Consider the following 13,152-nt stretch of genomic DNA (forward strand, 5'->3'; position numbering starts at 1 on the left):
CACCAATAAAGTCCCTCATGACTGCTTAACACTGGCAGACCGTCTCCTGACTCCTGGGAATGATCTACAGGAAATTCCACTGGGTAACGTTGACTTCTCATGGCTCCCTGATGGTTCTTATTTAAAAGGTGACAATGACAAATATTGTGCTAGGTATGCTACTACAAATCCTTTTGATGTTGTTGAGGCAGCATGGCTACTTTACCAATGCCCACTTCTGCCTAACAAGCTGAATTATATGCTCTTACACAGGTCTGTACTTTGGCCAAGGACAAAACTGCCAATATTTATACTGCTAGTAGATATGCTTTCAGAGTAGCTCATGATTCTGGAATGTTGTAGAAAAAATGTGGCTTCCTTGCTTCCAGGGAAATAAAATTAAAAATGCTCCCTATATTCAGGAATTATTAAATGAAATACTTGTACCTACCACTTTAGCTATTATTTAGATTCTGGGGAATTTTAAACTTAACTCTCTGTAAGTTAAGGGAAATCATCTTGCTGATAGTTCTGCAAGGAACGCTGCCTTAAAGGGACTGACAGCAGCCCAATCTCTGGCATGATTACAAGGGATAGTTTCTCAAATGATAATTTAGAAAAAACTGGCTAGAGAGGCCCCAAAATTGGTCTTGGAATAGGTAAAACAAACTTGGAAATTCAACAATTGTTTGGTAAAAAGTGAAAGCTCTCGTTCAGACCAAATAACAACCCAAACCTACAAAAGACTCTAAAATTCCTACTCCTCACCACAGTACATGCATTAATCCATTGGTATACTGACAAAACAACAGCCTTCATAAATTAATATTGATGGGGAAACATTAACAAGGCCATGAAGAGTGCCTACCTCACTTGTTCCATTTGTCCAAAGTACAAGCCAGGGAAACCTGTTCATCCTGCTCCCATTTTAAGTTGCCTAATGGACTATTCAAAGTCTGAAAAATGGATTTCATCTGTCCCTTCATCTAAATGTTGTATGTTCTAGTCATGATCTATGTTGTCACACTGGATTGAAGCCTTCCCTTGCAGACAGGTTACTACCTATTTTGTAGCTAAAGTCCTTTTAAAAAAGATTATCCCTCCTTGGAGAACTTTTCTCAAACTTCATGTATATTCCAAATATTTGCAATAACCAGTGAGAACTAGAACCTGGTATAAATTTAAACACAGAACTAAGCCATCCAATAATACTAGCACAAATTTTCTCATTTTTTGTTGTTAACTTTACAATTTTTTTGCCTTCTTGATTTACATATCCCTGTACTTTAGGGCACAGAACTATAGTCAATATATGATTAATCACATCTAAATCTTTTTCAGGCCAATTCTCCTTCATAGGGATACCATCCTGAGAGAGTTTTAACTCAATCTCCCAAAACATTTGATCTTTAACATTAATATTATCATCAGTTTTATTAAGTTCTACAGTATTAACTTTACATATGATCTTTGTTTTATACTATATGGGAATATCATGTCATATCCTGAATATATGTTTATAATAAAAATCAAATATTAGTACAGTATAATTATTTTGTTCCAACAAAGTTTACCTTTTCTAATACACAATATATTACTTCTGATAAAAGATAAGAGGCCATGTGCTATGGACTGATTATGTCTCCCCAAATTAATATGTTGAAGCCCTAATCCCTACTAACTCAGAATATACTATATTTGGAGTTAGGGCTTTAAATAGATGATTAAGTTAAAATAAGGCCATTTGGGTGGGTCCTAATCCAATGTGACTGGTGCCCTTGTAAGAGGAAATTTGAGGGCTTCTCTGGTGGCACAGTGATTAAGAAACTGCCTGCCAATGCAGGGCACATGGGTTTGATCTCTAGTTCAAGAAGATCCCACATGCCGTGGAGCAACTAAGCCCATGCACCACAACTATTGAGTCCATGTGCCACAACTACTGAAGTCCACACACCTAGAGTCTGTGCTCCACAACAAGAGAAGCCACAGCAATGAGAAGTCCGCAAACCGCAACGAAGAGTAGCCCCCGCTGGACGCAACTAGAGAAAGCCCACACATGCAGCAATGAAGATCCAATGCAGCCAATAAATTAATTAATTAATTAAAAATTTTAAAAAATTCTGTTAAAAAAAAAGAGGAAATTTGAACACATAGAGATGCACATGTATAGATGGAAGACCTTATGAGAAGACAACCAACTGAAGCCAAGGAGAGAGGCCTCAGGAGAAACCAAAACTACTCACAGCTTGATCTTGGAATTACAGCTTCTAGAAATATGAGACAATGAATTCCGTTGTTTAAGCCATCCAGTCTGTGGTATTTTGTTGTGGCTGCCCTAGCAGATTTGTTATTTTAGGATCCTAAACATCGTTAGGACATAGCCAAATTCCTTTTCTTGGGTTACAGGGTTGAATAGACACTGATTCAAGATACTCACTTTTCATTTGCACATTATATCCATACTATTACATCTATACTGTCCCACTATTCTATCCAATTATACATTCATTTAAAGGAGAGGCCACCATTGTATACTTTTTTGTCATACGCTTCAACATTTATCCAGATTTTACTCTTTGCTTCTTACACAATAATAGTGTTCATCTACATGACAAGGGAGAGACAGGACAACTGCTCTTCTTTGGATATGAATGATGGACCCTTCCCTTAATCCATCCCAGTAAACTAGGAGTATCTCTGTGACCATTACAATTGTAATGTCATGTAATGTATTGTAGCTAGAACCACTACAATTCTGATCACCAATTCTCAGTAGGTTGGGGTTTTTCCCCATACCACCAAGCAATTCTCTGATATCAGCTGGGTATCCTATAATTCAGTTCTGACATTATCTATGAGAAGATAACATCAGATCCTAAAGTTTCAGGTTCAGTCTTATAAGACTTTCCTCACCAACGCCACCTTCAGATGTCAATTATACAGTAAGTCCAGATTGCCACCTGTGCTTCTGACCTACCAACTATAGGTAAGAGGTTCCATGACACCCAGCTTGGGTTTGAGTTTGCTAGAGGAGCTCACAGAACTCAGAGAAACATCTTACTTACTAGATTACTGGTTTATTGTAAAATAATATAGCTTGGGAATAGCCATGTGGGAGAGATGCATAGGACAAGGTACGGAGAAAAGGTGCAGCGTTTCCATGCATTTTCAAAGAGTGCCACTCTTCAAATCTACATATGTTCAACAATCCAGAAGCTCTCCAAACCCTGTCCTTTTGGGGGTTTATGGAGGTTTAATTATACAGGGATGACTGATTAAACCCTTGGGACCTAAACTCAATCTCCAGCCCCTTTCTCCTCCCTGGAGTTGGGGTGAGGACGGGTGGGACTGAAAGTATGAAACCTTCAGTTACATTATTGATGCTTCTGGCAACCAGCCCCCATTAGACAACATTCCAAAATGCCACCTCATTAACATAACAAAAGACACAATAATACTCTCATACCTTCGAGAATTCCAAGGGTTCTTGCAGCTCAGCGTCAGGGATGGGAAAAAAACCAAATACTTACCATAGATACTGATTATAAATTTATCATTAATCACAATATCACAACCATCCTCCAAAAGGGAACAACCAGTTGAGGATCCAGTTAAGCCCAAAACTTCCCTTTACTCAGAAGTGTTTAAATCCAGAGAGTAAGGTTCTCAGGAGCCCTTTTAATAAGGGTTCATCAGAGAGTTGTTTGTAATGGTCTACAGTGATTTATCGCTTCACTGTGTTACCTCTCATGGTCATGCCTTTTTTGCCATCCTGGTATCAACTTTCCCCACTTTAACTACCATTTTAGGTAGCATCAATCTCATAGGCATAGTTGGTTTGTTAAATACAGTTTCTCAAGATTTTTTGGTTGGAGCTCCACCTGTCTGAAAGGACAGAGCTCAACTGAAAGATCTAAACTTACTTCTGCTTTGAATTGTGCTGAAAGAAATAACCATGGAATGGAATTTTTAGCCAATTTGCTATCAGTTTGAAGCTTTCCTTAATCCATTTTGAAAGCTCCTGATTCTTAGGTTCTACCATTTCCAGATTCTACTGGAAAGTCTTATTACAAGTAACTGATTCTAAAATCTTTGTTAGGCCACCATGCAATATCAATGGTTCATTTCAGTCCCCTTTACAAAATCATTTTTATCATTTTTATTTCTAAATAATTACAGTTAATGAGTCAATAGTCTTATGAATCCCACTTTTGAAACTAGCTGTGCTAACAAGACTGTACTCAACCACCAAAGAAGATTTGACATGGCAATATGTACAAGTCTATGGTTTATCACAAGAAAATGAAATAATACAGCAACATCTTTAAAATAAGGATATGCATTGCAACTAATGGGTGTCTCACAACAGTGAAGCTAGAGAGGCCAAGTGTAAGCTCCAACAGTCTTCCTTCATTAAGACCACACTGGATGCACTTTCTCTTTTACATCAGGAATCATTGGTATGTGTACTGAACACCTCAGAACCAGGAAGCCCAAAGGGAGCCTCCACCAGGTTTTCTTATAACCTGCTGGTCCTATAGGCATATTCCTGTTATATAACCAATCTCGATGACAGAGGCTTCAAGATGTCGCACTGAGTCCAGTTGTAAATCACCATTCTTGTTGTTATCAATAAATAATACTGACAAGCTGATATAAACTGCCCTCGAATTTCTAAGACTCAGGATTATAAAACAAACCTATGAACCAGGATGGTTTATGCTTTGACCGGGCATCAGTGCCTGGTACATTCTTGTTTCAGTAAAACATCTCAGGCTAATTTCAATCCTGCTAGAATTAACCATCACAGCCCAACTGCCATTAATATCTTATTCTAATATCTCAATCTAACGGTCCTTAACTGTAATCTATTACATCATCCTGCAAACATTCTTGACGTATGAGATATAGTGAGAAACTCAATTAACAGAAAGCTGTATTTAATAATAATAATTTAGGTACTGGTATGCATATATAAAATTTCAAAAATGCTTTCTTCATCCTATGATGCCCATTTCTTATCGTGTGAGTGTTTGTCATCTCACTTATTATGAGGATACAGTCTTTCCATTGGTACTTTATCATCAACAGAGCACAGCCTATTCTGCTTTAAACTTGTTGTTTGCTCTACTGTTGGGAGGTCTATTTTCTATCCTTCTCATCTATGATTACATGGCATTTGCTGTCTATCTTCAACTATTTTGCCTGAAATATTTACTATATAACCCTAATAACACAGACAAAACACTTAGGATATTTTCCAAGATATCGACTCCCTGTCTCTTTTTCTAATGCTTTTTTTTTCCCCCAACAAGGAATATATTTATTTCTACCCTTCAACCAATATCAAGTCCATAAGAACCATTTCACCTGTGAAGTATGCCTGTTTATTCTCATTACAAAGGTACACTGAAAAAACATTTTAAAAACTGAACAGTCTCATTTTTAATATTTTAATAGTCGACCACATGGTCTCACTTTTAATATTTTAATAGTCAATTGCACTTTACTCCTCTATGCATCTCCTCCTATTCTGATCTGTATTATTTACCAATCCTGAACTAGTAACTGTGGCAACCAAAGCCAGGCAATCTAATTGGCCAGGCTTGAGGCGTGTGGTTGGCCCTCTATTGCCACGCTCAAACTACAGGAAATGGTTATCCACTCTTTGCAAAGATATATTTTGTTATCGAAAAATAGGAAAAGAAGACCATGCTGGGCAGCAAAAACCATAGTTGCCACGGCTCCCTACATATAGTGAAATTGTAGTAGAAAGGATGTAGGAGTAGGAAATGAGACATATTCACAGCAGGAAGCTGCTCAAATAAGTAAGTTTTGGGTTTTTTATTTTTAATCCTCTAAGTACTAGCCTGAAACAGTAATTTTCTAGGTTTGATTTAATCTTCCTCTGAATTCATTTCCAAAGGCATGATGTCTTTTAAGCTATTACCCAAGAAATCAAAAATCCTAAAATAAAAATTTAACGTTTTTTGTTAAATTGGAAGAATGACGCAGTGCAAGTCAAGCCCTGAATCATAGGTATCACCTCCTGCTCAGGCATTATGAACTCCTTACCAAGTAAAGGCAGTAGTGTGCAAGCTTAATAGAAAGAGATTCTGGGGTGGGGATGGAGGTGTGGGGATGATGCCAGGAAGAAAACGGAAATTCATTTCATTATCCAAAATACACTTTCATTTTCTTTTACCAGCTTTTCTTGTGACTCACTGAAGGATCTGACATGAATTAAAACATGTTAAATCTATTATAATATGGTCTCTAATGAGTCTTATTGTTTAAGAAGACGAGTACTTGAATACAGTTGTTAGGACTTACAACAACGAGAGGAAGCAAGAAACAAAAAGCCTAAATTTTAAAAGAAGGCTTATAATCCATTGATAGCGTGTGATACAAAGACCCTTGGACAACACAGGTTTGAACTGCGTGGGTCCACTTATGCACAGATTTTTTTCAATACACGTATGTTCTACAGCACTACATGATCTGTGCTTGGTTGAATCAACACAGAAGCATGGATACGAAAGGCCGACGGTAAAGTTATAAGTGGATTTTCAACTGTGTGGAGGTCAGCGCTCCTAAACCGTACTTTGTTCAAGGGTCAAATGTATATATTTTATGGTAGCTCTACTAATACGAGAGCTCTACTAATATTTTTACAATACCAACTTGACAAATATAGGATGATAAATCTAATTTGCTTTCAAATTAATACTTCCAAAGAGTCCCTGAATCATGAGACTAAAAGATGCTTGAACCTAACAGCTGTCTAGTAGACTTTAGAGAGGCTTCACTAGGTACTTAAGTATATTTGTATCATAATTAGCAAAAATTACGTATAAAGTATTAATAGTTCAATGACTTGTTTTTTCATTTCTCACAAAAGATTTCCTAAATCAAGTTGAAGGAACATGGGAAAGAGATCATGGTTTGTGCTCCTTCCAATCCTTTGGCTTCTTCAGGAGAATACATATTTTACAGTACATGTTTAAAATAAATATAACACAAACCTATTCATTGTTTCTTTCATAATTCAAAATATTAAAGTTCACATTCATTTAAAATAGTCAACCAAATATGTAAGTTCTTGTACGATTTTAAGGCATATGTATACTTACATAAATATGTACATGTAAACATATGACATGTATATACATGATAATTTGTATAATTGCGTAAAATTCTTGGCTATAATGAATTTAAATAATCTTTCTTGCATCTTTTTAAAATTTTTAAATATTATTTTCTGTATTATAAAACTTTATAAAAATATTTAATATTACATTTTAATGAAAGATGACATGGGTAATATTATGATTAATGTATAGTCTCTGCTGCTTACAGGAAACTGAATTATTACCACTAAGCATTATAATGCACTGTATCTTTGCCTCTTAATTGCTTATTACTCATACATTCATCATAAACGTCCTCTGAAGGAGACTGAAAAGATGGAAACTCAAGATAAAAAGAACTAATATTAAAAAAAGCCTAATAAATATACTTAAGCATTTTAAACTTATCCTATGTTAATTTGCCAGTATGAATGAGACCATTTTAAAATACATTTATTATAATAATTCAAAAACAATTTAAAATTTTATTGATATTGACAACCCTTCCAGTTCATTCATATTTATACTTATCAATATCAGAAAATATTTACCAGAAAGTACAACTCACAAGATGATAGAGAAATGATTTTAACATATAAATGGGGAACACATCCAATCCTCACTGATCATCTCCATTGTCTTTCCTCGTAACTTTTTACTTTGCCCCTTCTACCTGGAACACACTAACCTCCCTGTTGTGGGCTAAATTTTGTAGCTCCCCCCCAACCCCAAATCCATATGTTGAAACCCTAACTCCAGGACCTCAGAATGTACCTATATTAAAAGATAAGGTCTTTAAAGAGGTAATTTAGTCAAAATGAGGCCAATAGGGAGGCCCCCTAATCAAATATGACTGATATCCTCATAGAGAAGAGGAAGAGACACCAGCAATGTGCTCACATGAGGAAAGGCCACATGACGACCCAGCAAGAAGGCAGCCACCTGCAAGCCAAGGACAGAGTCCTCAGAAGAAACCAGACGGGCTGACACCTTGATCTTGTACTTGTAGTCTCCAGAGCTGTGAGAAAATAAATTCATTGTTTAAGCTACCCAGTCTGTGCTATTTTATGAAGACTGCCCTAGCAAAATAATATACTCACTTTCTCCATCTCAATATTTCCAAGTTCTATCAATCCAGCAAGAGCCCATGAAAGGCTACCTGTTCCACGGTATCTTCTTTTTCCCTTCCCCCCCCCACCCAATGGCAGTAATCACCCCATACTCTTAATTCACAATATACCTGCCACTTTAACTTCTACTTAAAATATTTTCTTGATCCATCAAATCATGGTGAATGAACACATGGAGAGATTTATGATGGCAGCGGAAGCAAACAGCAGCATCAAAGGAAGAGCTTCTCCAGATAGAAGACATAATAGAGGTCGAAGGGGTGAAACGACTTCAAGATGGATAAGAGTACAGTTGTGCCTGTGTCATGACTGATTTTAGTAGATTTACTTTCATCTCAGAGGGCGGGGGTAAGGCTAGGACTTTGAAGGGAGTCTTGAAGAAACACTCAAGAGAATGTTAAAGAAAATCAACAGCAGACAACTGAAAGGGTTGTTGAGCAATAATGAAGACAAATATTTTTTGCTAGTGATGTTAAAAAGTACACGATGCTGAGAGGAACAGTCGGGTGACATCCCCAAAGGACCTTCTATAAACTATTTTATAATATTAGCAATTTGTTTCCTAGAAAACATGAGCATATCACTCCTCTGTGGTAAAAGTAGAACTCTATACAGTTAATTTAAGGGGTTATGACAAGCCAAACATACGAAACCTGGAAACCTGGCTTCAAGGAAAGCTGGACGCATGTACTTTGCTGTAGCCATGGGTTTGAGCAGCTTAAAGGGCCCTGGGTACTGACTGGAGAAAGGAAAAAGGCGCACACAGTTCATGGGAGGGATGGAAGCTGGAAAAAACATAATTTTTTGACGAATCCTCTCCATTGTAGACTATATGCAAGGATTAATCTCAACTTTGAATTTCATTTTATCCCAGGAAGCTTCTTAATATGAAGAGTAAATAATTGAAGTGATAAGAGAAGCTGAAAGTAAGAAAGGACAACATTTAAATATCAGTATTGAGGCTTAATTCTATAGTTATTGCTTGCCTTTTCTGGCAGGGTAGGAAGTGATTGGCTTTAGAGAAATAAATCAGCAGAAGGCAAATGAGACCTGGAGAACTCCACCCACAGAAAGGATTTAAACAGAGCCTCCCTTTAACATCTGAGGTCAGTGTAAGTATTGTGACAAACCAGTGAGGCATGATGTGAGGGGTGTCAGAGGCTAGGTGTCATGGCATATTGCAAAGCGTACACTTTAAGAAACTAAAATTCTCATTTAAAACTGCTGTGCTCATTTCTTTACATTTCCACACATTTCTTTGAGCGGGAGAAAGAGGTAGAGTCGGAACAGTTGTTCTCAAAGCATGATTTAAAAACCCTTGTGGCCACCCAACCCTCTCAGGATCTCAAGGTTCTCTCTTTCTAAGTCTGAATCTGTGGGAGGCTGAATTTTATTTATTATACTACAAATATACAACACATCAGAACACGCTGAATGCAGAAGCAGGTATCAGTACTCAACTATTTTCTATTACGTTGGCTTTAAAGAGATTTGCACACAGGTAAACGAGAGCATTCTTTTATTTGGGGGGAAAACATTTTTTTTTCATCAAAATATGTCATTTCACTTAACATGTAATGAATTTATTATTCTGATTTAAAGCAAATTAATAGGGACTTCCCTGGTGGCACAGTGGTCAAGAAACCACCTGCCAATGCAGGGGACACAGGTTCAAGCCCTGGTCCAGGAAGATCCCACATGCCACAGAGCAACTAAGCCCATGCGCCACACTACTGAGCCCACGGGTCACAACTACGGAGTCTGTGTGCCACAACTGCTGAAGCCCGCATACCTAGAGCCCATGCTCCGCAACGAGGGAAGCCACCGCAATGAGAAGCCTGCACACTGCAATGAAGAGCAGCCCCCACTCGCGGCAACTAGAGAAAGCCTGTGTGCTGCACCAAAGACCCAAGGCAGCCAATAAATAAATAAATAAAATTTATAATAAATAAGTAAATAAATCAATAAATATGCTTTTAAATTCTAAGTTGTAGTTTCTAATATGGTAAATATCAAAAGATATAATTTACATAAGTAAAAATTCCTTCAAGTCCTTAATGAATTTTTAGAGTGTAAAGATGTCCAAGACCAAAAAAGTTTTGAGAAGTGCCCATCTATTCCTCTGTGAATCACACTTATCTTGTAGTCTATTTTATCCATGAGAAAATATGAATCTGGGTTTGTACAGGGGAGCACGTCATCCACCATGAGCGTCAAGGGGGAAAATGACACTTTTTCTCTATGCTTGTGGGTTCTAAGGAGGAAACTACCAAAAGCCTGCTCCTATCAATCCCTTAAAGAAAACTATTTCATTTTAGTTCATATCTTTGTATTATTTGTGCATGTTTGTCTTCCAAGAAGGGATAAAAATTCTTCTGGGGAAAGAGAAATATAGTGGCTTACTTTAATGGCTGGATTTCTTCCCTCATTTCCTTTTCCCACTGAGAATACTGCTTAGTATAGAACAAACCACTAAGAATTCTTTGTTAATTAAAACAAAATCAACACTGTACTGGGAAAGTACCTATAGAAGCTATCTAGAGAATATAAACCTGAGAGCTGAGAAAAAGATCTGAACTTCAAAAGGTTACATAAATATAGTAAAAATAGAGTTAGAGGGGACATCTACATCTGTATTTCTATATCTGTATCTGTATCTCTCCATCCTGACAGTGAAAAAGACATAGGTAATGGGTAAACTGAAAATTTAAAATATTTAAAGTGTTGAGACAGAAATTTTGTTAACCCAGGTCTTTCTGTTTTTACCAACAAAAAGCATTGCACAATCTTTTAGAACATGGAGAAACCACCAAACTGCCATTGATTACATGCAGCATGAGATTTAAAACTCTTCTGAAGTAGTGAGATATACATTAGCAAATGCATTGCCTTTCAATCTTTTTTTAAGTAGATTTCAAAAGGAAATCAGCTCGGTTTTAGGATTTTTCACCAAATACTATGTTTGTTAATGTCACAGGAGAAAGACAGAGGCTAAAGAACACTGTCAAAAAGTCTACTTCTGTTTTGCTAATATTTTATGTACACACACACACACACACACAGAGCCCCCAGGAGAATCTAGCAGTTATGTTGGCCTCTACTTCTTTATTAATCGTAAACTGTTAACCTTCAAACATGAAAGTCCAATCCCACTGCCTTTTTAAAATCTTACAAATAGTTTCTCAAAAGAATTTAAAAAGCCTTTAATAAATTAAAACAATGAGATTATGGACATGAAGCTACACTACTAGCAGCTTTTCATAAAAAGTCCTGGAGGAAAGCAGACTATGAATACCTCAAGAAGCTGTAATTCCCTGGTGTGTTTAAGGAGCATATGCTGTGGCAAAATTCACCTGCAGCCTTCAAATGAGAGAAAGAAAATGACCAGAAAAAAATCCTCAAAGGAGTAATTATTTCTTATTATCTGATTCAAACGGACCCTTTGACAAAAGTCTTAGAAGGATATTTTGTCTATTATCTACCTTTTCTTGCTAATACCAAAATCCAAATTGTGTGACAATTTACTAGGTAAATTTTGCTTAATTAAAAATATACAAGTGATTTTTATCTATATCTAAGTATTGCTTCCCAGATGTGTGTGAGCCATCTTGTAGCCTTTGACAAGTTTCCTCTTTGCCTGTAATAATAAGCATCCTTATAACTGTATGCTTCCCAAGTTAAATATCAAAGTAACCAACAGTATCATACAGAACAACGACCTGTGTATATCAATTTTTAAAATCAGAATCACAGCGACACACTCATTTCCCTAAAGATTTACTGGCAACAATAGCTCATATATTTTAAACACTGCTAAATCTAAAATATGTCCATTACATTTTGGTTCACAATTCTTTAGTAACTAAAGGGTCCGACCGATGTCAAACTTTGTAATGAAGGAATATATCAATATAGCAATGATTGACTTTGACATTATGGTTGTTTATGTTTTAGGCATTTTCTAACTACATCTAAAGAGGCAAAATGCTATTCATCTGGTATCAGTCTATGAGTTGAAAACATATTTTTTTTCTTTCACTGCCAGATATTGAGAGGAAGTTTAATGCACAATATTGTGACATTAAATAGTATTCTATGTTCACTGCTTTAAACATTTTAAAGAAATGTTAATTATTTTTGTTTCATTTTATTTTTTTCTTCCTCCACTTCAGGAAGGTAGTCAGACTTTTTGTGGATTTGAAAATTGAAGCTTGTGAAGACAACCTTTGTATCAGAGCTTAAACTCACTATCTGCATAAAAAGCTTCCAACTCTCAAAAAAGCTAGTCACTAGAAGTTTAGACTAGCTCACTGGTGCTCAACATGTGTCTGGGGACCTCTGGGGGTCCCTGAGACTCCCCTACGGTCTGCAAGGTTATCATGATTTCTTATTACTAGTTACACGGCAAGTGATATCATTAGGTTAACAGCTACTAGAATGTGTGCTTACATACTCCTATGCTCTAAAATTTTTTCAGTTTTAGTTTTTAATAGGATACATATCAATGGGATAGAACCCACATATGTAAAGTCTTTCTGATATCCTCAATAACTTTTAGGAGAGTCAAGGGGAAAAGTCTGACAATTGCAACATCAGTTATTTCAAAAGGGAAGGGATAAAATTGGAGTGCCTTTTTTGGAGTAAGAGGGGTCATGGTGAGAGAGAGGAGGTAAATTTTCCGCACTTGGGAAGTAGCAGAGATTAGCTTGACCCAATTCCCTTGCAAGGTCTCTGGGTGGTGGCAGGATCTCAGAAGCTGAACACTAAGTGGAAAGCATTCTACTTCTGCCATGGTTTAGGCGCTGTAACTTGGGGGAAATATAGCTGAATTGCCTGCCTTCATAGAAATAGATGACCACGGGCAACTGGAATATCAGGGACAACCATGATGTACTCAAGTATAAATTTTTTTC

This window comes from Hippopotamus amphibius, chromosome 4, assembly GCF_030028045.1.
Source record: "Hippopotamus amphibius kiboko isolate mHipAmp2 chromosome 4, mHipAmp2.hap2, whole genome shotgun sequence".
NCBI lineage: Eukaryota > Metazoa > Chordata > Mammalia > Artiodactyla > Hippopotamidae > Hippopotamus > Hippopotamus amphibius.